At 42.3% G+C, this 25,867-nt stretch overlaps 2 long non-coding RNA genes across 2 annotated transcripts; one reads left to right on the plus strand and one right to left on the minus strand.

Annotated features, from left to right (window-relative positions):
- Nucleotides 1–6,751: 6,751 nt before the first annotated feature.
- Nucleotides 6,752–25,281, minus strand: LOC110342344. Its single transcript, XR_005872833.1, has 3 exons — nucleotides 25,180–25,281; nucleotides 24,967–25,080; nucleotides 6,752–6,797 (listed from the first exon to the last, which is right to left on the minus strand). It is a non-coding gene; the product is annotated as an uncharacterized LOC110342344 (long non-coding RNA).
- LOC121135726 lies at nucleotides 11,594–17,344 on the plus strand. Its single transcript, XR_005872831.1, has 3 exons — nucleotides 11,594–11,667; nucleotides 16,339–16,555; nucleotides 17,240–17,344. It is a non-coding gene; the product is annotated as an uncharacterized LOC121135726 (long non-coding RNA).
- Nucleotides 25,282–25,867: the final 586 nt, after the last annotated feature.

Consider the following 25,867-nt stretch of genomic DNA (forward strand, 5'->3'; position numbering starts at 1 on the left):
GAATGACCAGGTTAGAAAACCTTGAAGAAAGGAAGAAGTCCTTTTTCCTTAACAATCACATGTATGCATGACATTTGGTATAAGATTGGTGTTCAAAGTATTTCTTGAGCTGGGCGGAGGTGGTACACGCCTTTAATCCCAGCACTCAGGAGGCAGAGGCAGGTGGATCTCTGTGAGTTCAAGGCCACCCTGGTCTACAGAGTGAGTTCCAGGACGACCAGGGGAAACCTTGTCTCAAAAAACAAAACAAAGTATTTGTTGAAACAAATGATTGAAAAGAGAAAACTGAAGGAAAAAATTTGCAACTTGTACACTTCCGCCAAAGAACCAATGTTGACATAAAATTTATTTTTTTCTCTATGGCCTTCGATATTATTTCTGTTCCGCTGTTAAGGGAGATCGACTTTTAGGGAGAATCTCTGTAAAGACACGTGAGGTATAAATAAAAGTGAAAGGCATAAACTAAACACAAGGGCTTCACTGCTAATAATTTAGAAATAAAGGGACCAAACCCTCACTCAGTCCTCTGCTTTAGCAGCCATGACAGGCTACAGAAAAGACACATAGGTCTCTGACACAAGGAAACTCCAGATCCCCTGGCCTCTCTGAGCTGAACACAAAGAAACCCCAGACCTCCCCACCCCTACCCAGCCTCCTAGATACTTGGTTCCTGGGAATTGTTTGTCCACAAAAGAAACTCCAGGGGAGACCAAAACCTCCCCTGTAGTATCCAGGATACAGTTCTGAAAACCATTGGTATCTACGTACAACAGGCCACCTGCGAGTAACAAGACAATGCCATAGAAACCACAGAATGTTCCCTGTCAGCACTGACCAATGAGAATCATGGGTACTCAGGTATTACATGCCAAAAACATGACTTTGAAGAATTTCTCGATTGTTCCCAAATGTCAACCAATCAGAAACCAACCCCTACCTACTGATGTAATCCTGTATCTTTTGTCTTTAAAACCTAGCAGTAGACAGGGGACTTCACTCCCTCTGGAGGCTGCTACGTCAGCTTTCCAGAGGGGGTACCTGTCATGGTTGGATGAACAATCATTAAAACCTTGCTTTTGCCATTTGGTGGGTCTTCCTGGTGGTCTCTGGGGACTTTGCAACTTGGGCACAATAGAAAGCAAGTGAAGGTTGTGTTCTGCATGGAAGGAGCAGGGAGATATTGATGTCAGCGTAGGTGACAGGAACCTACACAGCTCCCTTAATTTTGGTGAGTATGTTTTTTTTCCCCTTAGATGAGTATGGCTGTCACCCACTGGGATGCATTTCTTTTGTTTTACTCCCTGTGTTCTGCTAGGGTCCATTGCCTACCCCTGTTCTTGATAATCTGGAACTTTACTACACAGGCTGAGGAGATCCGGTTCTGAGTCCTCTTGCTATTGACTTGTCCTTGATGGTACGAGACCCTCGTGCACCTCCCTTACGTTCTCCATCTAGTCAGCCCTGCAACGGTGGCAGGAGAGGCCAGTTTTCCCTGCTGGGGGTTCTCATCCCAGATCCTCTGTCTCATAGGAGCAGAGGGACAGCTCTGTCTCTCACTGGCCTTGCTACCCAGATGTCTCTCTGCTTAACGACACCTCCTCAGAGCCCGAAATAGGAAATGCCACTTCCCCCACAGCTTCCCAGAGAGCTTGTATTCCTTTCTTCTATTCCATTTTTGCCCTCCAAGTCACTGAGTTCTAAATGATGGGATTCTTGTTTCCCCTCTATTCCTCGTCATTTCCTTAACTCTCTCAAAATAAATGTTCGCCTCTCCGTTTCCCGAGGGCTAAGAATATGAGTGGGCACAGGGAGAAAGAGACCTCCTTACTGACAGGGAACACAAAGGAAGCCTTTTGGGAAGGGCGCGTGGGTGAACTCTGAGACGGTGCGGGCAGCAGGGTTCTTGGGTTTCTGTGGGCTCACTTGGTGAAGAAACTCTATAGGACTTCCTTGTGAAACTGGGCTGGGGCGGGGGCAGGGACTGGAAGCTAATATCAACACACCTCCAACAGTGCAAGTGCTTTGGTGATTGGGGTTAGAATTTAGGGAAGCGGGGTGTACCAGCTTCCTTCTGAGTTCTGGGGACCCACACTTCCCTCCACCCTGTTGTGTAGTATAAAGTTTATACCTTTATATGACAACGCAATTCCACTGTCAGTGCTTCTTCTTTAGGTTGATTGGACTCTGGTTAAAGTTTTGTCCCCCTCTTCCCCCATAGTTCTTATCTCTGTGTCTGCAGCAGTTAGCTTACTACTTGGCATAGGGGGGTTCATTTTGTAGTTAGCAAAGTAGCACTTTAAATTGAAACGTGGTAATATTCTAAAAGGCCACAAGATGGCCTCGTTTCACTGCGGAAGTGCGTGAAACACGCCTGAGTTATATTAACATTTCCTTTGCTGCAAAAGTGAGAGATTTCATAACATGTATTCCTGAGTCTGAAGGAGGAATTAAAGTGCTTTTAATGTTTAAGTTTCTTGTTCATCTAAAATTATATTAAAGTCATAGTATTACTTATCATTCTCCCTTGTGGCTTTGAAAAACAGTAAGATTTAATCTTTGTCGTTCTTTCGATATTATCTTTATAATAACACTGAAGTAAATGTCTTGGTACACATGGGATAGTAAATGGTATTTCTCATTCTTAGACCTCACGATGGTGATTGTCACTTTTTTTATGTGAAGCCTCACTAAATTGCGTGTTCCTTTGCTCTGTTTCTTGCAAGTTGACTCGGTGCCCGGTGGTGATGCTCGTAATTCAGGCACACTAGCGACAGCATCATCGCCCACACACTGAACCCTGAAAGCCCGGCTCCCCAAACCTGCACTGACTGCGGGGGCGGGGGGCGGGGGGGTGGGGTGGGGGTGGGAGGGAAAGGCCAGCTTCTGAGGACATGGGCACGAAGTTGTTCACAGAGCCCTGTGTCCCTCACTCACCAATTGCGGAAGCTGCAAGCGCCTTCAGACCATGTCCACGCAGCTGCAGGTACTCTACGTTTTTAACGCAACACATTTTCTCCCCCCCCCCCCCCCCCCCGCACTAAATTGCCAGCAAGGTTTTCATGACTAGAGGCACTATGTGTGCCATAGTCCCCTCATATCCACTTTTGTCACTATGAGTTGTACGAAGACTTTTACAAAGTTAAAATTTGTCCCATACATCTTCTTGCAAGGGGTAGCCGTGGAGCACACTTCACTGCGCTAATGCAGTTTTTGCTCTATCTGGTTGGAAGACTTGAGCTGTCTGTCTGCCATCTTTGGGATGGCTGCATTTGGAAAGCTGTGTGAGCATTGCCAGCTGCAGTGCTGGGCATCTGCTCGTCCCTGCTTTCTGACCTGCTTCTTCCTGAATTCCGCTTGTCTGTCAGAGCTGATGTCTTAGTAAATGTGCGTGTTTATTCTCTCAGGACTGTGCATGCTGCTACTGTGTTACTGTAGAAAGCGTCCTATGTATGTGCTATACTGCTTTATAAGTTCCTCAGCAGATTCTGTATCAGTAAATACATTTTTAATAAAAGATTTAGAATGCTTGTACGTTAACCTTTGGAGATTTTAGACCTCTAAGATCTTTCAGGATTTCAACGTTTGGCATTATGGAATTATGGTATTGAGGAATATGTCTTTCTATATTATGGTCCAAACTCTATGCTAGGAAAGTCTGTCTTGGAATTTTGACATTTGGTCACTAGGCTAGGAAACAGACTCAATGTAAGAGACTTTCTAAATCTTCTCCAAGAATACAATGAAGATGGGCTCAGGTAATAATAACCTATTGGCTACAGCTTTCAGTACCTGCTTTTTGGGGGGCATGTGTGTGATAGGTCTCAACAATTTTGTCCCTTTAGGGAAGTCGTTTAGCAGATGTCCCTCTGGTGGCTGTCCCATATCAGGAGCTGCAGTCATGAAACTATGAAAGGTGCAGCCTCTGCCCTGAGGCAGCTGTAGACCCATGTGGAAGGAGCAAACCAGAGGATGTCTGTTAGCACATAGGGAAGATGTATTCAGCAGCGCAAGTGTGGCGGAGGGTGGGGGGTGAGGGTGGGGGGTGGGAGAGGAGGGGGATGGGTGTGGGAGACAATGTCTAGCTGATCAACCGTTTATTCACTTGATTAGAGCTGAATTCCAGGCCTTCTTAGGGCATGGTTATTGAGGTGGTTTGAATACAAATGACTCCTATAGGCTCATAAGCAGTGGCACTATTAGGAGGCGTGGCCTTGTTGGGGTAGGTGTGGCTTTGTTGAGGAAGGTGTGTTACTAGGGGAAGGCTTTGAGGACTCAGATTATTCTTGCAGGTCTAGTGTGACGTTCAGCTCCCGCTGCTTGTGGACCAAGATGAAGAAGGCTCAGCTCTTTCTCCAGTACCATGGCATTGGTGGAAGATGAATTACAGATGGCACCTGTGGATCGTGTGGGCCCAGAGCTTAAGTGCATTCTGGTCATACTACCTTCTAAGTATCTGCTATGGGAATTTAATGCAGAGGGAAGACATTATCCCAGAATGGATCTTTTTACCACATACACCAACTAAGAAATTAGAGACTTATGTGGAAACTATCTCTGAGTGGATTCTACAAGGAAAATTGAGACTTCATCAATTAGCAGGAATAGATCCAGCAGAAATTGTAGTACCTTTTACTAAGCGTGAAATTGAAAAACTATGGATAGAAACTGAACCCTGGCAAAGAGCTTGTAGTAATTTTTTTTGGGGAGTGGTCAACAACGATTATCCCAAAAGCAAGAGAATTCAACTTATAAAGAGGACTAACTGGGTCTTTCCTCACATTGTAAGGGAAACACCAATAACTGGAGCCCCTACATTCTATACTGATGTAAATAAATCTAGAAAGGCAAATTACAAATCAGAAAATGTAAATAAAGTGGATCTAAGTCCTTATAATTCTGCCCAAAAGTCAGAATTATATGCTGTTCTCATGGTGTTAATGGATCATAAAGAACATCCCAACATAGTTACTGATTCACAAGATGCAGAAAGACTTGTTTTACATATTGAAACTGCTGAATTTATACCAGATGACACAGACTTGACTTTATTATTTATTCAGTTCCAAGACATAATCAGGAACAGAAATCATCCCATATATATTTGATCCCATACAGGTCTGCCAGTCACTCTTGATCAACTATTGATAGGATATGTCCTGTAGGCCTTAGAATTTCATAAAAAAACCCCATGTCAACAGCAAAGGTTTGAAAAAAACTTTTCCATCACTTGGCAACAAGCCAAGGAAATTATAAGGAAATGTCCTATTTATTCTTTATACAGCCAAACTCCACTACCTGCAGAGGAAATAACCAATGGGCACTCAAAGGAATGAAATCTGGCTGATGGATATGTTCCATTTTGTAGAATTTGGAAAATTTAAATATGTATACCACATCATTGACACCTGTTCAGGTTTTCAAACGGCAACTGCTTTGACTTCAGAAAAGCTGATTCAGTAATTACACATTTGCTAGAAGTTATAGCCATCATGGATATACCTGCCCAAATAAAGACAGACAATACTCTGGCATATGTCTCTAAAAAATGAAACAGTTGTTTGCCTATTATAAGGTAAAGCATATTACAGGTATACCACATAATCCTATAGGGTAGGCAGTTATAGAAAGATCAAATAGAACTCTAAAAGATATGCTAAATGAACAGAAAGGGATAAAAAAGTACCCCCAAATGGATGCATAGTGATTTATTAACTTTGAATTTTCTGGATGCAAATGAGAAAGGAACAACAAATGCAGAGAGACATTGGATAATAGAAAAAAATGTAATTAAACAACAGTGTACTTCAAAGATGTGTTGACCTCTGAATGAAAACTAGGACATGTGTTACGTTGGGGAATAGGTTTTGCTTTTGTTTCCACAGGTGAAGAAAAATATGGATGCCAGAAAAATTGATAAAGATTCAATTTGAGCAAGACACCTCTTAATTAGAAGAGATGATAGTTCATCAAACAGCATGGTTGTTTAACCTAAACTAACCTATAAAACTAACAAACATTTTTTCCATTTGATCAGATATAACTTGCCAAGGAAAACTTCTCCAAAATTTAGAGTTGAGGAAGGGTTTTATTTTTTGTCTTTTCAGGAGACTAAAAGGTATCCAAACTAAGGAATCTGGAGACCACTGGACAAGTGAGACATCTGAAGAAAAAGGACACATCATCTAGAAAAACTGTCCCAAGAAAAAGAATAAATTGGCCTAGTGGTATATCACATTTACAACAGGGTAAAATTTCACAATTCTTCCCAAATGCAAATGCTTGTTTCTTATTTCTATACAGAAATATAATATGAATGATCTTTTTGTAGCCTCTGTCCAATTAATGATTAAAAGCTGACTTTGGAGTTGGAGAATGGCTCTCTCCTCCTCTAAACCCAAGCATGCTTGTTAAATTAAAATATAAAATCTCTGTCTAATGTTAGAAGAGCCATCTGATATGGAACATAAGGAAAACAAATATTTAGGACTATGGTATTGCTACCAATCTCATAATTTTTTGTCATGATATAGTACTAACTAATTCTATAAAAAAGGTCTTTCTATGAGGCTTCAATAACCTTGATCCCCAAGCCACACAAAGATACAACCAAGAAAGAGAACTTCAGACCAATATCCCTCATGAACATTGATGCAAAAATACTCAATAAAATACTGGCAAATCGGATCCAAGAACACATCAAAACAATCATTCACCACGATCAAGTAGGTTTCATCCCAGGGATGCAGGGATGGTTCAGCATACGAAAATCCATCAACGTAATCCACCATATAAACAAGCTGAAAAACAAAAATCACATGATCATCTCACTAGATGCTGAAAAAGCCTTTGACAAAATCCAACACCCCTTCATGATAAAGGTCTTGGAGAGATCTGGGATAACAGGGACATACTTAAACATAATAAAAGCCATATACAGTAAACCAACAGCCAACATCAAACTAAATGGACAGAAACTCAACGCAATTCCTCTAAAATCAGGAACAAAACAAGGCTGTCCACTCTCTCCATACCTTTTCAACATGGTACTTGAAGTTCTAGCTATTGCCATACGACAACAAAGGGGGATCAAGGGGATACAAATTGGGAAGGAAGAGGTCAAACTTTCACTGTTTGCAGACGATATGATAGTTTACATCAATGACCCAAAGAACTCTACCAGGGAACTCTTACAGCTGATTAACACCTTCAGCAAAGTGGCAGGCTACAAGATCAACTCAAGAAAGTCAGTAGCCCTATTATATACAGATGATAAAAGGGCTGAAAGAGAAATCAGAGAAACATCACCCTTTACAATTGCCACAAACAACATAAAATACCTTGGGGTAACGCTAACCAAACAAGTGAAAGACCTGTATCGTAAGAACTTTGAATCTCTAAAGAAAGAAATTAAAGAAGCCCTCAGAAAATGGAAAGATCTCCCATGCTCTTGGATAGGTAGGATCAATGTAATAAAAATGGCAATCCTGCCAAAAGCAATCTACAGATTCAATGCTATCCCCATTAAAATCCCAGCACAATTCTTCACAGACCTTGAAAGAACAATAATCAATTTTGTATGGAAAAACAAAAGACCCAGGATAGCCAAAACAACCCTGTTCAACAAGGCAACATCCGGAGGCATCACCATCCCTGACCTCAAGCTCTATTATAGAGCTGTAGTCCTGAAAACAGCTTGGTATTGGCACAAAAATAGACAGGTAGACCAATGGAATCGAATTGAAAATCCGGGTATTAACCCACACACGTACGAACATCTGATCTTTGACAAAGAAGCTAAAAATATACAATGGAATAAAGAAAGCATCTTCAACAAATGGTGCTGGCATAATTGGAGACTGGCATGTAGAAGAATGCGGATTGATCCATGTTTATCGCCATGCACAAAACTTAAGTCCAAATGGATCAAAGACCTCAACATAAATCCAGCCACACTGAACCTCATAGAAGAGAAAGTGGGTGGTACCCTTGAACGAATTGGTATAGGAGACAGCTTCCTGAACATAACACCAGTAGCACAGACAGTGAGATCAACAATTAATAAATGGGACCTACTGAAACTGAGAAGCTTCTGTAAGGCAAAGGACACAGTCAGCAAGACAAAAAGGCAGCCCACAGAATGGGAAAAAATATTCACTAATCCCACATCTGACAGAGGGTTGATCTCCAAAATTTACAAAGAACTCAAGAAGCAAGTCTCCAAAACAGCAAAGGACCCAATTAAAAAGTGGGCTGCAGAACTAAATAGAGAGTTTTCAATAGAGGAGTCTAAAATGGCTGAGAGGCACTTGAGAAAGTGCTCAACATCCTTAGCCATCCGGGAAATGCAAATCAAAACAACTCTGAGATACCATCTCACTCCTGTCAGAATGGCTAAAATCAAAAACACCAATGACAATTTATGCTGGAGAGGATGTGGTGAAAGGGGGACACTCCTCCATTGCTGGTGGGAGTGCCAACTGGTTCAGCCACTTTGGAAAGCAGTATGGAGATTCCTCAGAAAAATGGGAATAAACCTACCACAAGACCCAGCAACTCCACTCTTAGGCATATATCCAAAAGATGCCCATTCATACAACAAAGATGTCTGTTCCACTATGTTCATAGCAGCTTTATTTGTAATAGCCAGAACTTGGAAGCAACCTAGATGTCCCTCACCCGAAGAGTGGATAGAGAAAATGTGGTACATCTACACAATGGAGTACTATTCAGCAGAAAAAAATAATGGAATCATGAGATTCGCAGGCAAATGGATGACACTAGAAGAAACCATCCTCATTGAGGTAACCCAGTCACAAAAAGAGAAACATGCATGTACTCTCTCATATATGGATTTTAGACATAGATCTGGGGAGTGCCAGCCTACAATCCTATGGCCAGACAGTCTGGGAAACAGAAACTACATTTAGTGGCTGGTTAAGTACTGAGCTGAACTCAAGAAAGCCAGTATCAGAGAGGGAGGACTGATGATCAAAGGGATTAAGACTGGGCTGGTTTAACCCCCAGAAACAGCTGACCAGACAAAGGTTAACTCTTGAATCCCAGGCATCAGCCTGGGAATCCAGCATGGGACTGATCAAGACCCCCCTGAATCTGGGTGTCAGTGAGGAGGCCTAGGGAATCTATTGAGCCTTGGGCAGCAGATCAGTACCCATCCCAAGTATACACACGGACTCTGGACTCCCATAGAACAATGTGAGATGCACTCTCACCCTGAACTCTTGGGGAAGGGTCTAGGCCCTGCCCTATATGAAATGACAGACTATGGACACCCCCATGGAGGGCCTCACCCTCCCTGGGGGAACGAGGGGATAATGGGGGGGATGGGGGGAGGGCACGGGAGGAGGGGAGGGAAAGGGAGAGGGACCTGGAACTGACTTGTGAAGCAACCTTGTTTCTTATCTAAATTTAAAAAAAAAAGAATTAAAAAAAAAGGTTTTTGTCTACTTCATGTACATGATTTCTGGTTTGAGTCATGATCAGTTTTCTACAGTGAACCATGGCCATGACTAACCGTGACCTTCGAAGTCTCCAAAAGGAGGATGGGGCCCCACAATAACAATTTCACCAAGACTATCACAGCACCATTATGCTGAACAATACCAGCTAAAGATCAGCTTTGGACTAAAAATTGCTCAAAACAATTTCGAGGTGGCTTGCTGAGGTGACCCAGCCTCACAGACACACTGCACTGCTTGGAACAATTTCAGGGTGACTTGCTGAGGTGACCCAGCCTCACAGACTTCTTTAGCCAGGAGGTGGTACAAGCCCTGTACTTTCCCATTAGGCAAAGACTGCACAACAAATGATACAGCTTGACAATTAATCAACATTTTCTTTTCAGGAACCCCTAAAGATGTTGTCACCCCCAGACAGCAGGAAGTAACTTTAAGAACATGATGTCCACATTCCCAAGAGGTGGGGTGGGTGGTTTTGGTCACTCATTGACTTATGAATGTTTGCCATTGTTTAGGGGGATTGGTTACACAATGTTGTTGCTTATGGTCAGGAAGAAAGTTGAACAAAGGGGATTCGATTCAAGTTTTTTTTCTGTAAAAACAAAGAGGAATTCAGATATGCTAGGATAAAAATATAGATTACTAGATCTACTTTGAAAAGACTAAAGGGGGAGAACATAGATATGTTGAGATGAAAAGGTAGATTATTGAATCTACTCTTAAAAAAGCAACTACTAGTTTTAAATATTTTACATTGGATTGGACTTCTGTAAATTGTATTACAAATGTTGTATATTGATAAAAGTTTGGGAGTAATTTTGATAAAATATTCATACGTTTCTTTTTTTCCTCAATATATGTTTTTATTTAAATTAGAAACATGAATGCTTCACATGTCAATCCCAGGTCCCTCTCCCACTCCTCCTCCCTTGTCCTTCCACCAGTTCCCCTCAGCCCCCCACCCAATCCCCACATCATTCCCCAGGGAGGGTGGGGCCCTCCTTGGGGGGATCTCTAAAGTCTGTCATTTCATCTAGGACAGGACCTAGGCCCTTCCCCATGTGTCCAGTCTGAGAGAGCATCCCTCTTTTTGGAATGGGCTCCCAAAGTTAATTTGTATGCCATAGTGAACACTGATCTACTATCCAAAGTCCCAGAGATTTCTGAGGCCTCCTCACTGACACTACATTCATGGAGACTGGATCAGTCCCCTGCTGGCCTCTCAGCCATCAGTCTGGGGTCCAAGAGCTCCCCCTTATCTGGTCAGCTGTCTTTGTGGGTTTCATCATCATGGTCTTGACCCCTTTGCTCATCGCTCCTCCATCTCTGTCACTGGGTTCCAGGAGTTCAGTTTAGTATTTAGCTCTGGGTATCTGTCTCTGCTCTCATCAGTCACTGGATGAAGGTTCTAGGATGGCATATAAGGAAGTCATCAACCTTATCATCTAGGAGGTGTTATTAATGTAGTCTCTCCACTATTGCTTAGTTTGCCAGTTGGTGTTATCCTTGTAGATCTCTGGAGATCTCACTAGTGTCAGCTCTCTCCTCAAGCCTATAATGACTCCATCTATTATGGTATCTCTCACTCTGCTCTCCTCTGTTCTTACCTCGACTCAACCTTCCTGCTCCCCCATGCCATCTTCTCCCCTCCTCTTGTCCCCATCTCTTTTTCCTGGTTCCCTCTCCCCTCCCCTGATGTTCCCAATCTACTCAGGAGATCTTGCCTCTTTCCACTTCTCTGGGGTATCATGCATCTATCTTGGGAACCTCCTTGTTTCCTAGACTCACTGGCGCTGGGATTGCTAAAATATACATATGTTTCTAATATTCAAAGTATTGTATCTATATACTTTACTTAACAATGTAATACAAATTTCTAGTTCTTGAAAGTTATTATTATCAACTATGTAGGACAATAAGGAAATGTAGTTTAGTAACTAGTCAACTATAACAATCAAACTTTTATTCACTTTAGGTATATTTACAAGATCAAACTGATATTTTAGAAAGACAGGTGATCATCAAACCCTTTAGAGACCTACAGAGTATGGCATTCAACATGTTTCAATAACATAGGTTCTTTTTTTAATGACAATGAGATATGTTTACTCCTGGCAGGACCAATCTACATCAGAGAAGATGGTGGTCATTGAAGAAAGTCCACATCGAGTTTAACTTCTTTGTGGCAAAGGTAAGCCACTTGTCTCAACTGCTGACAGTATGCTGTCCAAATTGCACAAGCAGGACCCAAGAGTTCCTGCAAAACCTTGCCAAGACAAGGCGGTCCAGTCCTTCATGTTATCCTGGTTCACAGAAATGCCCGTCAGATACGCTAGGTCTATAGGCTGATGATAATGGATGTCCCAATGCTGCAGAGCAATCTTGGGTGACCGTCCAGACAGCCAGTTGTTTCTGCCATTTCTCACATTTTTTTTGGAAGTCGCTTGCTTGCTTCTTGTTTACTCAGTTAATATTATTTCTTTCTTGGGACTCTGAGGGAGTGGAAGACTAAATGGAACAGTTATAGTTTTTCTTGTTTACCAGATTTGGTAAAGAAACTCACTATAGATGTGTTAAGTGTAGTAGGTTTAAAAGACATTACAAGATAATTTGATAATGCAAATTAGAATAGAAAGCAAATTTGGACTTATCAAGAAAGAATAAATAATGGAGTAAATTCTTTGATTTGTCATATTGACTAGTCATTGCTAATGTACTTATTGCCATGTATATGTTATATATAGTTTTTGCACTTATTTCATATAGTTTTTTATATTAGTTATAATCTTTTTATGAAAATTTTAGACAAAAAGGGGATATATGATGATATTTTACTTGAACAAATAAAGCCTGTCTGAGTGTCAGAGAGTGGACCTTGCCACTAGTTAACCATAGAGATCTGGTGGTCTGTACAGACAGACAGGAAATTAAGTAGCTGGACAGAAACAGGATATAAGCAGGGAGAAACAGGAAATAGCTCCCTTGTCTATTGAGACACTAAGGAGGTAAGGTGTGCTGTGTCTTGCTCCTTCTCTCTGATCTCTCAGCATTTCTCTGTATATCTGACTCTGGCTCTCTATTTTGTAGACCAATTAAGAACTCCATTTACAAGAACTCTTAGGTCTTTCTTCAGCATCAGGCACACATGCTTCCTGCCATGACAATAATGGACCGAACCAACTGTAAGCCAGTCCCAATTAAAAGTTTTCCTTTGTAAGAGTCGCTGTGGTCATGGTGTCTCTTCACAGCTGAAGGACTCTAACTAAGACAATTATAGCGATGATCCAACAGGTCCCATGAATTAATTTCTGACAGTTACTACTCACTTATTCTACAAGATGCATGAAACATGTGCTGTGATCATACACAGTATTCTAGAAGATTATAATTCAGGGGCAGAGAAAGAAGAAATAATTCCTTTCCATCCAAGAGCTAAGATTTGGTGGGCAGACAGATAATAACCAAATGGAAATTATCAAATTTTAGAGAGGGCATTTGAAGCAGGGAACAGTTGGTGCAAAGGCCCAGGGGGTTGGAGGTAAGAGTTTACTGAGCTCAGTTTAACAACAAGGAATCCAGGCAGTGATGGCATATGCTTTAATTCCAGCACTTGGGAGGCAGAAGCAGACAGGTCCCTGAGTTTGAGACTAGTCTGGTCTATAGAATGAGTTTCAGGGCTATACAGAGAAACCCTGTCTCAAAACAAAACAAAACAAAACAAAATTGTATACTGACCTTTTGAAACTAGGTCACCTTGTGTGTACATGATACAATATATACCTTATGTGTTACTCATTTGCCAGAAAATCTTCTAAAGGGATTTGAGTCCCCCTTAGCCTAGCTACTTTGTCATCAGAAGCAAATGATAAGAACAGATTCTGTGTATAGTGTGTTTTTCTTAATAAAGTTTTATATCTACCTTTTATGCCTTCTATTGCCTCCTTAGATTGACTTCCCATCAGTACAATAACAAATTGCCACGAATGCCATGATACAAGACAGCATACATGTATTATCTCCCAGCTCTGTATGGAGTCTGCCAAAGGCTCTCCTTGGGCTGGCGGCACCAGGTTCCTTTCTGAAAGCTGCAGTCTGGCAGACAAGGTCACCTGCATGGCCTAATTCCCAGAACTTTTCTCCCATGTTCAATACCAACAATGCTATGAGTCTGTGGCTTTCCTCATCATTACCCTCATTTAGCCACAGCCAGAAGAGGCTCTTCAGTTTTGAGTATTTCAGAGAGTATTTTGCTGGGTCTGCTGGGAAAATCTAGGTGACTTCTCTCTCGCGTGCTATTGGTACCCAAAGGAACATTTTCAAAGTCTCTTTGCCATGTAAGATGGCATGGTCACTGTTTACAGGGATGATGACATAGCTGTTTTAAGACCATTATTTTGCCTATATGCCTTTCTCTAAAAACTGGGATGAAATAAAATTGGATGCTTATAAATTTTGTGCAGGAATCTTCCTGTTTCTAGTTTCAATATCTATGCATGTCTCTGTAAATAAGGGAAAAAGTCATTTTACACTTTAAATAAAGTGAAGAAAATTTAATTTGACTATGAGACCTTCCCTCTCCATGGCCACCAGTTCTCCCTCCCTCCTTTCTGGTTCCCCTCTTAGATAAAGTCATGTGACCAGCCGGGCGCAGCCTACCCAGCTTTCCTTCTGCTGACAAAACAAAGTAAATGTTCTTCATGCTTTCATCGCAGTCTAGTAGAACTGACATTCAGACCTCCTTGTCCCAGGTTGGTAGAGGAGACCCATCCAGTTGGGTCATCATATTCCCAGGAATTGTGAGCAGTCCCCTGCTATGCCTTCAGCCCCAACTGGGCTAATCAGGATTCTTCCCGGAGGAGTTTTCTTTTTTATATGTGTCTCATTGGGGGACATTCTATCCCCCATCTACTCCTCTCCTCCCTGAGGAAGTTGGAAACTTGTGAATCACAGTTGTCAGTCTCCACACCTTACCACTTAGACTGAGGTGGCAGAGAGCCTGGAAACAGTGTCCTTGTGAGTCACCTGGCTGGTGTCAGGGAGGACTTGGATCCTGTCTACTCTACAGTCATACAAATTTCTTTCCAATAAATTTCTTTTCCCCTTAACCAGTTTGTTTTAAGAATTGTTTCTTCACCTTTAATCCCAGCGCTTGGGAGGCAGAGGCTGGTGGATCTCTGAGTTCAAGGCCAGCCTGGTCTACAGAGCAAGTTTCAGGACAGACAGGGATACACAGAGAAAGGCTGTTTTGAAAAAAAAAGTTTCTTTCAACTAAAACAGTTTCAACTCATACCTATTGTTTCCTTCTCCTAATCTTTCCCTTTGTTAGGTTCCTTACTGATTGTGCTAATTCATTGAATTTTAAAGGCTATATCTACAATCAGAGCTATCTCTCAAGGGAAGAAAGACTAAGAAATCGGCTTTTCTGATATTGCGTATGTTAATTCGTGGTAGTACTCTGGAAAATTTTATTTTACATTTTACTGTTCATTTGGATTATACAGCTCAGCTAATTAGAGAAGTTTATGGACAGATTCTGACAATCCTGTTAGTACAATGACAGAAAGATGAAAGCTTGAAATCTGAATACTTCATTTATTTCTATTACCAAATTTCCAAAGTGTAAGTAAAACCCTTAAAATGAAACATCCTCATTCCTTCTTATTTTGCTTCTGGAACTAATGTATTCTCAACAAAATCTTCAAAGCCAAATTATTCTAAACCCAGATCACTCAGTACATACCAATTTCCAAAGTTCAGTAGGTTGTGGAAGAACATTCTGGCACATCTCCACCTGGAATATTCTGACTCAAGCTCATACACAAAGTGGCAAATTTTGCTGTATAATCTGTCTGCTCATGAACATAGCTCTGAAACCCAGGGAACTATTGCTTATACTTTCCTGACCTATGAACAGAGGCCTAACATGTACTTCCAGTGACAGAAAAGTGCACCTCTTTTTGCAATTAAAAGACTGGCTTCATGACATCTAAGGCCAGCCACTCGGCTTCTTTTAAGAGGCAGATCTCTGTGAGTTTGAGACCAGCCTGGTTGACAAGAGCTAGTTCCAGGATAGGCTCCAAAGCTCCACAGGGGAAACCCTGTCTTGCTCTATATTTGTGAAGTCATCAGAACGGAGCTTCCTCTATAGCTGGGAATACTACATCACAAGGCAAATCCAGCCCGGTGCTCAGGAATGGGCAGCAGCTCATGTGCCACAGAAGTAAACTGAGGCTCGAGCTAAGCTTTCCTGGATGGGACTCACATTCCATGTTTTATTCAGAGAATCAGAGCTGGACCCTTCCAGTCCCCGTGACAAGTCTGTAGTGCATCTCAGCACAGGCATCCAGTTCTGGGATTGCTATCAGCTTTAAATTTCTTCCCTGTCACTGTGATAAAGTCCCCTGACAAAATCAACTCACGGGAGAAAGTTTTAGCTCATGGTTCCATTGGTGTGCAGTCTACCGTGGAAGGGAAGACATGGCAGCAAGCAGGGATGGCTTGATGGCAGGAGAAGGAAGCTTGCCGGTCTCATCACATCTGCAGAGAGTGACTAAGAAGACGGGGTGGGCTGTAAACCCTTGAGGTTCATTCCCAGTGACCCATTTCCTGCAGCAAGATTCCAAATCCTAAATATTCCAAATCCTAAATATTCCACAGCCTTCTGTACCAGATAGGGACAGAGTGTTCGAAATCCACACTACAACACTCCCAGTGTGTTGACTGAGGATAAGTTGGGCACTTGACATATAAAGGTAGAAAGAAAAAGACCTGACTTTTGCTTTTGTGATATTATTAATTGGTGATATAAGGCATTATGACCAAGGCTACTTGCAGATTAGTTTATTGGGGCTTATCGTTTCAGAGGGTGAGTCCGTGAATGGCTGGGAGCACAGCTGCACACAGACGTGGTGCCAGAGCAGTAACTGAGAATTTACATCTTGATCCACAATCAGGAAGCAGAAAGAGAGAGACTGGCAATGACGTGGGCTTTTAAAACCTCAAAGCCTGCCCCCAGTGACTTGCCTGCTTCAACAAGGCTGTACCTTCCAACACTTGGAGGACAGTTTCACCCGAAAGAGGTAAGCTAAACTCAAAGACCTCAATTCCAATAAATCACACTGGGGGGAAATTGTATGAATATGTCAAAGTCTAAAGTTCCCATTCAACTCTTTTTTTTTTTTTTTTTTTTTTTTTTGGTTTTACGAGACAGGGTTTCTCTGTTTTGGAGGCTGTCGGTCCAGCCTGGCCTCGAACTCACAGAGATCCGCCTGCCTCTGCCTCCCGAGTGCTGGGATTAAAGGCGTGCGCCATATCAACTCTTATTATTCATACAGTAAAGAAACCGTATCAATGCAAACATTGTGAAAAAGCCTTCAGAACAAACCCAGTCCACCCTAGCCTCTAGTTTTTGTGTTGTGAACAAAATTCTAAGACTAAGGGGACTAAGACCTTCCCCTTAGTACCTGGAAACTATGTTTGACAACAGACCATCTCCAAGAGACCGACAAAGCAGTAGGAACCACAGAATGCTCCCTCCCAGCACCAACCAATGAGAACAGGCTACCTGCAAGTAACAGACAAAGCCATAGAAACCACCAATGCCCCTATCTGCAGCCAATCAATCAAAAATGCTGACAAACCAGTTGCCCCGACTCTGGGCAAGTTCCCTAATCGTTCCCCAAACGTCAACCAATCAGGATCCGACCCACGCCACTCCCTACCTATGGATATAATCCTGTGATTTTTTTTTTCCTCCCCTTAAGAACCCTGCAGTAGACTAGATGGACACTCCCTTTGGAGGTTGCTGCACCCGCCTGCTAGACTGAGTCCCTATTGGTGGGATTAAACAATAAAGCCTCGCATTTCCAGTTTGGTGAGTCTGTCTCCTTGGTGGTCTCCAGGGGTCTTCGAGACTCGGGCACAGCACCACCCACTGGGGGCCAGGTATTCAAACTCACGAGCTCACGAGCTCATGGAGGCCATTCTCGTTCACACCACCGGAGCTCCCTGTGAGTTCACAGTCCAGTGGGGGACAGAAACCACGTGGATGACAGCGCTGTCAGGGGAAATCCTAACTGCAGGTGAGGCAGCACGAGTCTGAGCGGTGGGAAACGGAGGCAGGGAGATAGATGTGAGACATGTGTCGGAAATCAAAAGAAGCCCAAAGAGATGGACAAATTATCCTAAGTGCCACAAAGCGGAAGGGCAGACTGGAAGGGTGAGGACACTGGGAGGGCTATTTTTTTTTTTTTTTGTTTTGTTTTTGTTTTTCGAGACAGGGTTTCTCTGTACTGTTTTGGAGGCTGTCCTGGAACTAGCTCTGTAGACCAGGCTGGTCTCGAACTCACAGAGATCCGCCTGCCTCTGCCTCCCAGTGCTGGGATTAAAGGCGTGAACCACCAACGCCCGGCTGGGAGGGCTATGTTTAAAGTTGGATCGGTAGCTTAATAAGAACTCTAGAGCAGTGGTTCTCAGCCTTCCTAACACCGTGACCCTTCAATATAGTTCGTCATGTGACCCCCAACTGTAAAGTTATTTTCATTGCTACTTCATAACCATAACTTTGTTGCTTATAAGTCATAATGTAAATGCTTGTGTTTTCTGATTTTTTTGGAGGGGGTTGCTGCTCTATACCTTTGATCTGGTCTGAATTGGAAGGAAGAAGAGGTCAAGTGAGACCTAAGGAAGAGATGCAGGTAATCAGAGGAACATACCAGGCAAGGAGAAGGCAGAGGATCTCCACTGCAGCAAATTAGCCACAGTTCTTAAAGAAACACACACTGCGTCTGGATGCTGGAGAGAGATGCAGAGAGTAGCCTGGATGCTGCAGAGAGATGCAGGGAGGAGCAGGAGTGTAGGATGCTTGTAGGCAAGGGAGGGTGAAGGCATTATATAAACCTTAGTTTGCCTTTAAACCAGGCTGAAACTGGCTGTCATTCATACTTTAAAGAGATGAGACGTGTTCCTGTTCAGAGAATGACTAAGGTGGGCCTAGTCAAAACAGGAAGACTACCACAGGAGAAACATTGCAGCCGGGGCAATGTAGACACAGAGAATCAATGGATCTGAGCTAGGTATTAGCTGCAGATTTTACTGGTAGGCTCTGTATAGGAAATGATGTACTGCTTTGAGTGGCTGCATGGGTAGCGCTGGTGTTTAGTAATGCAGAAAAGACTTTTTTGTTTGTTTTGTTTTTCAAGACAGGGTTTTTCTTGTGTAATAGCTCTGGCTTTGCAGACCAAGCTGATCTTGAGCTCACAGAGATCCACCTGCTTCTGCTTTCCTAGTTCTGGGATTAAAGGCATGTCCCACGATGGCACAGCCAGAAATGACCTTTGAAAGGAGAAAATTTCCCAAGATTTGGGAATGGTAGGTTTCAAATTCCTAGAGCCACCTCGTTGAGACTTCTGTTAAACACCAGAGTGTACACGTCTGGAGTTCAGAGCCAAGGTTTGGGTGTAAGATTTAAACAAACTAGCAGACAAACAAACAAATGACCATAAAATACCACCAGCAATGCTAACTTAAATCCAACATACAGCTGTTACAATGATCCAAACCAGGACATTGCCATTAATAAGGACCAATTAGTCTGTAGACTTTACTCATGCCTTGTAATTGGCTTTTTTTACTTGTTTTCCCAGAATCAGAATCTAAGACTATGCATTGCATTTAATTGTCACATGTCCTTCTCAGTCTCCCTTGACTTGAAATAACTCTTCTGTCTTTTGTGATCACGACACTGTAGAAGTGTGGTGGGCATTTGTACTGCACAATGGTCTTTAGTTTGGGGCTTGCCTGGATGTTTTTCTGTGCCTAAGTTAAAAGCACATTTCTGCTAAGCAAGACGCTTCAGAGTCCAAGCGAGAGGGTGAGGCGTTTGTGCTGTGGAAGAGTAGGAGGGTGTGATGTGCAGCTTCTATCACTTGCCAGAGAGGAAGCTGCCTGCCTTGGATGGGCTCCATTTCCGGCTCCTCCTCCGTGTTAGCTGTGTTAGAGGCATGACGGTGGCCCAGACTGGAGCTTACAGATGAGGACTGAAAGGGGTAAACTAAACTCAAGGGCTTCACTTCTAACAATTTAGAAATAAAGGGACCAGACCCTCACTCAGACCCTGCTTTAGCAGCCATGACAGGCTATAGAAAAGACACGTAGGCCTCTGACACAAGGAAACTCCAGATCCTCTGGCCTCCTGGAGTCTAGAGCCAAAACTGAACACAAAGAAACTCCAGAAACCATTCCCCCCAGCCTCCTGGATGCTTGGTCCCTGGGAACTGCTTGGCCACAAAAGAAACTCCAGGGGGGACCAAAACCTCCCCTGTAGTCTCCAGGATACAGTTCTGAAAACTGTTGGTATCTATGTACAACAGGCCACCTGCAAGTAACAAGACAATGCCATAGAAACCACAGAATGTTCCCTGTCAGCACTGACCAATGAGAATAATTGGTACACAGGTATTTCATGCCAAAATATGACTTTGAGAAATGCTCCTAATTGCTCCCAAATGTCAACCAATCAGAAACCAAGCTGTACCTACTGATGTAATTCTGTGACTTTTGTCTTTAAAACCTAGCATTAGACAGGGGACTTCACTCCCTCGGGGGCTGCTGTGTCAGCTTGCCAGACGGGGTCCCTGTCATGGGTGGATGTGCAATCATTAAACCTTGCTTTTGCAGATTAGTGGGTCTGTCTCCCTGGTGGCATCTGGGGACTTAGCAACTTGGGCACAGCAAGGACAAGACTCTTGAGGTCCTGGAGCAAAGCCGGGCCTTTGAATGACCTCATGGAACATGGCCTCACTGACCCAGACTGCTTACTTATCTTTTTTAGGGGGGAGAATAAGATCTTATCTTATTAAAGTCACTATTTTAGATATTTGTTTTTTTTATAGCAGCATAGATTCTGCTGTAACTAGTGTTGAAGGGACACTAGCCCCACTCAAGCTTGTAGCTGGGGCAGGCCTTGCCCTTCTCCCCATTCCCTCTAATCCCCAAGGTCTATTACCTTATTTGGCCACTTCCTCCTCCTGAGGCTGGGTGCCAAGGTCCAGCATTCAGAAGCCCCCTTTGGTTCATCTAATGAGCACGCCCAATTAAAATTAAACACCTCATCCTAACACGGATTTCCGCCTTCACCTTTATAAACTGCCGTTTGCCCATGTGCGGAGTCTGTCTCCTCTCTATCCCTGTCCCCTTCTCCTTCTCCCTCACCCACTATCTCCTTTATCCCACATCCTAGCCCACTCTGACACAGCGTCCCCTTTCTCCTCTTAAGAATGACACCTGCAAGGTCATTTGCTGCCTGAGTCAGAAAGCAGCCGCTTTAACTTTTCTTCCCTACTTAATAAAGGATCTCGGTGAAAACAGGTGTTTGGGTGTGGTTTGTGCCTAATCCAGGCTCTGGAGGGAGCTCCTGCTGTGCCGGGTCCCCTTAAGGTGTAACGAATGAAGGAGGGCTTCCTGTGCCTAACCATTCTTGGCTACTGAATGAGTTAGGTGCAGAGGATCCGTGGTGGGACTGCTGGAGGGTTGGGAGGCTAGGAATACAGAAACAGCTGAGCATAGCAGATTTCCTTTTCGGGGCAGTCCTGTACTAGGATTGGGGATAATGTTGGGCGTTCCTCGAATTTTTGTCTTGACTGTTACATGGCAGCGACTATTTTAATTCTGAGATTAGAATCCTCATTTTAAGATGATGAAGAAATGATTAGTTTGTGGTAAAAGTTGCCCAAATGGCAGGAAGGAATCAGACTAATAACATTTCAATGGGTTAGAGGAGCTACAATAATTTTTAAAAATTATGCTTTATTCATTTTAAAAAATGTCGTGGTTACATATAAATTTGAAAACAAGATGATTGAAAAGTAATAAAGTAAATATTCAATTAAAATAAAAATAATAAAGCAACCTAAAATATTAAAAAAATTATGAAAACTGAAGAAGGGAATGTAAATCAAAGAAAGATTAACTAAACCAAGAGTTAACTACTCCCAAGATTAGAACAGATAAAAGGCAGAGAGAAGCCACAAATAAATAACGGTAGAAATTGAAGAGTAGGGGTAACTGCATGTCAGATAGAATATAAAAGAGATGAATACCACAGATTTGTTTTAGTGAGTTAGGAATACATTTCAGAAAATGTAATTCACCAACAACAATTCAGAAGATGTATAAGATGCAAAAATTCAGAACAAGCTTTCAAACATCAGCAGGTGACGATAGTCCCTGTCTCTTAATTCCTCACACACAGACTTTATGGGGGCCTTTAAGGGAAAAATAACTCTACTTATAAAACATGCCCGAATAACAACAAAAGAAGTTGCACTTCTGAGGTGTTTTTCTAAGTTCAGGATCTCAGATATGTGAAACCATGATTATAAGAAAGGAAACCTGAAGGCTGCTCTCATTTATGAACATGCTTTTGAAGATTCTAAATATACTACTGTCAAATGAAATCTCAACTGAATGAAAAATGTGATGCCTCAGGTGAGCAAGAGTCATCACCTGGGGATGACTTGCTGACCCGAATTCTGCAATGTGACAGATTCACATAACAGAATGCAACACAGGCCCCTGTGTCTGGCTCTGCTACTATCAAGAGATGACCACATGGGCACTGACTCGAAAGAGCAAAAATCTAAACGAGGTATCGTCAGGCACAGATCGAAGCACTGGCAGAGGCCGGAAGGGGCGGGGCAGAATTCGCTACTTCTCTCTTGTGCCTTCTTTCTGGCTCTGACCTTTGTGTCCCTTCCGTTAGGAAGCATGCCATTTGATTGGCTCAACTAGATAATTCATACTACTCTTTGCACTTGGAAATTGTCAGTAACACCTGGAACTCCCTTTGCCACCTAAGACACATGCACGGACTCTTGAGATTAGGATACAGCCGTCTTTGGGAGCTGTTGTTTAGCTCCCGGTACTTTAAACAGTAGTGACTGGTGAGACTGCCCTGCAGGTAAAGCCTCTTGCAGCCAACCCTGGCAACATGAGTTTGATTGCCAGGAATCCCGGTACAGGAGAGAATTGACACCGATTCCCTCATGTCCTCTCACATCCCGACCCCACAGTAATACAATTTTAGTAAAAATGAAAACCAGTCTGCTAAGACTTAACCTAAAAACTCGACAGTAAAAGTTAGAGGTTGGAGCTGGGCGTTGGTGGCGCACGCCTTTAATCCCAGCACTCAGGAGGCAGAGGCAGGAGGATCTCTGTGAGTTCGAGCCAGCCTGGTCTACTGAGCGAGTTCCAGGGCAGGCTCCAAAACAATACAGAGAACCTCTGTCTCAAAAAACAAAACAAAACAAACAAAACAAAACAACAAAAAAAGTTAGAGGTCGGAATAGGAAGACCCTTAGTGTGATGACTAAGAATGTGTTGTTTGGAAGTCGGTAACCGTTTAAGGACTCCGTTGTTACTGTTCCTGCTTCATTTTGGTCTGGAGAACTAATCCAGTGCAGTAGATAAGATGGATAAATAATTGGGATACAGCTAAAATAAAACAAAAATATTTTTAGACAAGCACTTGTCTATTTAGAAGTTGTAAGATATAAAAACAAATGTTAAACTAACATGGAAAATCAGAAAAGACCCTAGATAAAAGTGAATTTACTAACATTAACATGATATTTACAAGTAAATAGAAAAAGCAAAATATAATTTAAAATTTTAATTTGACCCCTACTCACGTCCTGTCAGATTGCAACTCCAGGAAGATGACAATGTTTAGAGCAAAGCTGTAAAACTTTTAGAAGGCAATATGAGAGGCTAACTTCATGCTCCGGAGTAGCATGGATTTTAGATTTACCCCCTTTAAAATGAATGACTTTTCTTCTAAGAGCCATATAAAAGGAGTAACTAAGCAAGTGACAGATGTAACCTAAACTGGATTAATATTCAAAATATGCAATGAAATCTTACAAATCAACGAAAAATAGACACCCAATAGTAAATGGTTGAAAAGTAGGAACAGGCATCTCACAAAAGAGATCAAACAAATAACAGACACACAAACATGTAGAAAACCTCGTTCTATTTGTATCAGTGTAATATGAATTGAAACTGTAATGGGGAACTGAAGAAATGGCCGGGTCCCTAGAGTGCTTATTGTGCACGTATAAAGACTGGAGTTTCATATTCAGAACAGTGAAAAGCCGGGCATGTTAGTGTGTGCTTCTAATCACAGCTCTGAGGAGGTCCTGAGGAGCGGATCCCTGGGGCTACCTAGCCAACTGCTCTAGTCCAGTCAGTGAACTTCAAGTTTGGTGAGAGACAGACCTTGCCTCAAAAATCAGGAGAATCGTTTTGAGGAACATTCACCAAGGTTCCATCTCTGCCAGCCACACACTTAAACTCACATTTGCATGTGCACACATGTTTAAACAGTTCAGCACACAGAGGCAAACAATAAATCCAGTGTTGCAAGGTGTAAAGTTATCTACCGACAACGAATCGTCTGAAGAGGAAATGTAAAGTTCTTCTTCATAACTACAAAAAGTTTTGTAGGAATTTAACCTACAAGCTCAAAGGTATGTAAACTGAAAACCATCTGCCATATTAAAGAAATTGGAAGCAAAAATGGGATGCTGGCCAGAATATTCATGGAGTGAACAAACTAACATTGATAAAATTGCTCATAGTCACCCCTAGACAATGCAATTTCCATCAACATTCTAATGGCATTTTTCAAAGGAATAAAAAACAATTCTAAGATTCCTATAGACCCACAGATGACTTTGAGTAACCAAAGAAAATTGGAGACAACTGAACAAAGGCAGTGGCATCCCAGTACTTGAGCTAAAACCCTTACCTCATACTGTCTGCAAACAAAACTAACCCAAAATGGATTAAAGACTTAGAGATAAGACATGAAGCTGCCAATTACTGGAAAGATCCATAGAGAAAACTCTATTACATTTTTCTACCACATGGATCTATTAACTTGGTCTGTGATAGCAGTCTGGCAATACATTTTTTTGGTATAGCACCAAAGAACAAGGAACATCAATAAAAATTAAACAAACAGGATTACACCACATTAAAAACCTTCTGCATAGTGAAGGAAACCATGGGAAGAATGAGGAAGCAACATATGGACTGGGAGGTCACATACCCAATAAGGAGTTAATACGCAAAATAATGAACTCAACTAAGTAGGACAATGAATAACCCAGTTTCAAAATGGGAGAATACCTGTATAGCCATTCACCAAGAAAAATAGCCCAGTGGCCAACAGGTATGCGAAAAAACATTAACACCCCTAATCATTCTGGAAATGCACATTAAAAGTACAGAGATCATTTTGTAGCTGTTAGGGTAGCTGTTATTAAAAAAGACAGAAGACAACAAGTATCGCCAAGGATAAGGAGAAAACAGGTACCCTTCAAATTGTTGGTTGCCCTGCAAATTAGTACAGCCTGTAAGGAGAACAGTATGGAATTTCTTCAAAAGAAATAAAAGAGAAAAGTATCATATGGTTTTACAAACTCACCACTGGACAGTATTCAAGAGGAAGGGGGTCAGCGTGCTGAAGAGACACCTGCTTCCTTTCCATTGCAGCATTTTGTCACAAGAGTTGACACACTGGGTCAACTAACATGGATGACTGAACAGAGAAAATGAACACACACTTAAGTCAACTTTCTTTGTGTAACCCTGGTTGTCTTAGAATTAGTTCTGTAGAACAGGCTGGCCTTGAACTCACAGAGATCCGCCTGCCTCTGCCTCCAAGTGCCGGGATTAAAGGCGTGCACCACCAACGCCCAATAAGTCAACTTTCAAAAGAGGGAAAGGTAGCCACCCAGGACCACACAGACAGGATGGAGACATGCTGTTGTTATTCTCTGTGAAACCCATAGGGCTAGCAAGATAAATGCTGCATGCTCTTACACGTGGACTCCTACATCATCAACCCCTGCCAACAAAACAATAACAGCAACAACAAACCCAGCAGGAGCAGAATGGTGGTAAACTGTCACACACTTGACATCTGGTAAGAGAGCGAATTGTGTTTTCACCACAATGCACCTGTGTAGACCGCAAATGAATAACTTTTTCTTGTCCAAAAAAAAAAAAAAAGACAGTATATTATCAAAATGTAGCTGGCACTGAGTGTTCTCAGCAGCCCGGAGTAAGAGAGCGCTCAGTCAGGAAGCGGTCTAGTGCAATTTGGTATATCACACTAGAAAATCGTTTTGAGCCTGAGTAGAGGGCACTGTGATTCAGCATTTCCTCCGTGGGGAAAGGGGGAGGGAGGGAGAAGATCTAAAAGGATACACGAGTTTTCGCTCAGTCCTACTTCTCAAGGGAAGGAAGTGGATGGTGGTGTAAATTACTGTTTTAAACTTTGATGTTTTGTGGATCTCTGGGTAAGATATTTCTTCCTTTTTCAC

This window comes from Mesocricetus auratus, unplaced genomic scaffold (assembly GCF_017639785.1).
Source record: "Mesocricetus auratus isolate SY011 unplaced genomic scaffold, BCM_Maur_2.0 Super-Scaffold_100041, whole genome shotgun sequence".
In the NCBI taxonomy this organism is placed as follows: domain Eukaryota; kingdom Metazoa; phylum Chordata; class Mammalia; order Rodentia; family Cricetidae; genus Mesocricetus; species Mesocricetus auratus.